We start from the raw sequence: 3959 nt of genomic DNA, 5'->3' as shown, positions 1-3959 counted from the left end.
AGAGAGTAGAGGAGAGCAGAGAAAGGCCACGTGGAGGAGACCAGGAGAAGCAGCCAAGCTGGCGGAGTGCTGAGTGAGATGCCAGTTTGTGTAGAGTTTGTATCTGGGATAAGGAAGGAGATGGGGAACTGAGGAGAATAAGGCTGGTGAGCTAGAAACCTTTGATTCTAGGAAACTCGGATAAGTTAGTAGCTTTGTGAGCACTGAATGTGATTGGGTTTTGGAGCCCAGTGTGTATTTTTACTTGCCCGCCGGGTGCAAGCTAGAATGAAAGAAAATGGCTGTTGGGCGGATAAAATGTATTATGCTCACTTTGTTAAAGATAACACGAGGAGGCAGTCGCCCAGGTGATATTAATGTGTGTTGGAGATCGTTGTAACCTGGGGCTTGGTTTTGGGATTAAGCCTTTCCCACCCTTTTTGCTGTAGGGCAGTACAATCCTATCATGCCTCAGAGAAGTGACTTTGTATTAGAGACTTCCCTATTATGTATATTGGATTAAGGGTTTGGATTTCTACACTATAAAAGGGAGGCAGAATGGGACTCGGCCCTTGGTTCCTGAGGTTAGCATGAGAGAGCGGAGAGAGTAGAGCCAGCAGCTAAAGGAGGCCACGTGGAGGAGGCCAGGAAAAGCAGCCAAGATGGCGGAGTGCTGAGTGAGATGCCAGTCTGTGTAGAGTTTGTATCTGGGATAAGGAAGGAGATGGGGAACTGAGGAGAATAAGGTTGGTGAGCTAGAAACCTTTGATTCTAGGAAACTCGGATAAGTTAGTGGCTTTGTGAGCACTGAGTGTGACTGGGTTTTGGAGCCCAGTGTGTATTTTTACTTGCCCGCCGGGTGCAAGGTAGGATTAAAGGCTATGGCCCATCAGTTTTTGGCTCCACTGTTTCTTTACCGACTGTCCGAATCCAATGTGAACCTGCATGGGCCGGGCTGCTGTGATGGTGGTCCTGGCCGTGGCCGCTGGCTTTACAATGGCCTATCAGTTTTTGGCTCCATTGTTTCTTTACCGACTGTCCGAATCCAATGCGAACCTGCATGGGCCAGGAGGCTGCTGTGATAGTGGCCCTGGCCTTGAATACTGGCTTTACAAAAACCAAAAAACCTTTTGGCAACAAGGGTTGTAGTAAAGTTACTAACATTTTCTAAAAATCCTACTGGTTTTATGACTACCTTATTGGTAGTATCATCAGCTGCTTGGTTTTTCTTGAGTTTCTAGGGCAAGGGTTGGGAACCTATGGCTCATGTAAGGTCGGTGGATAATGGGGGATGGTCACGTGGGGAACTGTTGGGCAGATAAAATGTATTATGCTCACTTTGTTAAAAATAGGCGCTGCCCACGTGAGGCCATTGCCCAGGTGATATTAATGTGTGTTGAGAATTGTTGTAGCCTGAGGCTTGGTTTTGGGATTAAGCCTGTCCCACCCTTTTTGGTGTGAGGTGGTACAATCCTATCATGCCTCAGAAGTGACTTTGTATTAGAGACTTCCCTATTATGTATATTGGATTAAGTGTTTGGATTTCTACACTATAAAAGGGAGGCAGAACGGGACTCGGGCGCTTGGTTCCTGAGGTTAGCATGAGAGAGCGGAGAGAGTAGAGCCAGCAGCTAAAGGAGGCCACGTGGAGGAGGCCAGGAGAAGCAGCCAAGATGGCGGAGTGCTGAGTGAGATGCCAGTTTGTGTAGAGTTTGTATCTGGGATAAGGAAGGAAATGGGGAACTGAGGAGAATAAGGTTGGTGAGCTAGAAACTTTTGATTCTAGGAAACTCGGATAAGTCAGTGGCTTTGTGAGCACTGAGTGTGACTGGGTTTTGGAGCCCAGTGTGTATTTTTACTTGCCCGCCGGGTGCAAGGTAGGATTAAAGGCTATGGCCCACCAGTTTTTGGCTCCATGGTTTCTTTACCGACTGTCTGAATCCAATGCGAACCTGCATGGGCCGGGCTGCTGTAATAGTAGCCCTGGCTACTGGCTTTACAGGAACCCAGGCCCGGGAACTTTGGCTAGGACCGCCCACAATCAAGCCCGCCAAAGGAAGCTTCCCAGGAACCATTTGGAAAAAAGAGATCGTCTGCCAGCCAGTGAAATTTCACCACGTCATAGTAGCTCCACTTCCCTAGAGGGACCCTTTAAATATCTCCCACGTGGTTTAATCCCTGCAACTTCCCTGACCTCCATCTTTCTTTCCTCGAGGCCAGGGAACCTTGCTGGGTGGGATGTGCGCTATGTACTCAATAAAGCCGTTTATTATTCCACACTTTGTGGCTCTGGCCCATTCCTTCCTTCTCGGCGGGGAAAAATACCTTACAGCTCACGAGCCAGATATGGCTCTTTTGATGGCTGCATCTGGCTTGCAGACAAATATTTAATAAAAATAATAATAATGTTAAAAATATAAAACATTCTGCCTGACCAGGCAGTGGCACAGTGGATGGAGCGTCGGACTGGCATGTGGAGAACCCAGGTTTGAGACCCTGAGGTCGCCAGCTTGAGCACGGGCTCATCTAGCTTGAGCAAAAAGCTCACCAGCTTGGACCCAAGGTTGCTGGTTCGAGCAGGGGGTTACTCGGTCTGCTGAAGGCCCATGGTCAAGGCACATATGAGAAAGCAATCAATGAACAACTAAGGTGTCGCAATGAAAAACTGATAATTGATGCTTCTCATCTCTCTCCATTCCTGTCTGTCTGTCCCTATCTATCCCTCTCTCTGACTCTCTGTCCCTGTAAAAAAAAATGGCGCTGGGCAGTCCTGTGTGTGTGCTTGCCCTCAGAGCAGGGCCATTGATTGCTAATTGCAGATTACTTTCCTGCTTGGGAGGGGCCATTGTTTTGCTAATGTTTGCTGGAGGAGGGATCTTTGTGGGTCTAGCCAGTTTTGCAGGGAGAGAGAGAGAACGCAGAGTGCTGAAGTCAGTTTTGCAGAGGAGAAGGAGTGCAGATATGGAACCTGAGTGTCAGGGCTTTGGGAGCCCTGAATGAAAAGGGAAGTGTTTTCCCTGCCTGTTTGCTCATTGGCCGGTTCGAGACTTTAATAAAGGAATGGCCCACCAATTTTTGGTTTCATTGTTTCTTTACCATCTGCCCAAATCCAGTGAGAACCTGCATGGCCACAACAGCAGTGGCCACTGGCCTTACATCACCACAAAACATTTCCTCATACCGCCTATACCCATGCCCACGTAATCCTAATCTAAAGCCCCTTCCACCAGCTGGAGACCTTTCCTTCTCTGCCCAACATAATGAAGGTTTTCATCATGAAATTAGACTAAATGTCCTCAAAAGCTTTCCTGACATTAACAGCTTTTATCCTTCATACTGTTAATACAGTGAATAACACTAATTAACTTATAAATATAGATCCAATTTTTAATTCCTGAGATCAATCTCACTTGGTCTTCCAACTTTATCACCTGTAAATTTTGCTGAATTTAATATATTATTGTTTTGTTAAGAACTTTTATTTATTCATTTTATTTAGACAATTAATTTTAATGGGGTGACATTGGTCAACTAGAGTATGTAGATTTAGAGAAAACATCTCCAGATCATTTTTTTCTTTCTTTTTTTTTTTTAAATTTTATTTATTTATTTATTTTTCTGAAGTTGGAAACGGGGAGGCAGCCAGACAGACTCCTGCATGTGCCCGACCGGGATCCACCTGGCATGCCCACCAGGGGGCGATGCTCTGCCCACCAGGGGGCGTTGCTCTGTTTCTATCAGAGCCATTCCAGCGCCTGAGTCAGAGGCCATGGAGCCATCCTCAGCACCCGGGCCAACTTTGCTCCAATAGAGCCTCGGCTGTCCAGATCATTTTGACATTCAATTATGTTGTATGCCCATCATCCAAAGTCAAATTGTCCTCTGTCACCTTTTATTTGGTTTTCTTTATGCCCTTCCCCTCCCACCACCCCCTCCCTTTTTTTTCTTCCCTTCCCCCTGGTAACCACTGCCCTCTTATT

The sequence above is a fragment of the Saccopteryx leptura genome, chromosome 1, assembly GCF_036850995.1.
Source record: "Saccopteryx leptura isolate mSacLep1 chromosome 1, mSacLep1_pri_phased_curated, whole genome shotgun sequence".
Lineage (NCBI taxonomy): Eukaryota > Metazoa > Chordata > Mammalia > Chiroptera > Emballonuridae > Saccopteryx > Saccopteryx leptura.
The sequence above is the reverse complement of the archived record's forward strand: the minus strand, read 5'-3'. Positions refer to the sequence as shown.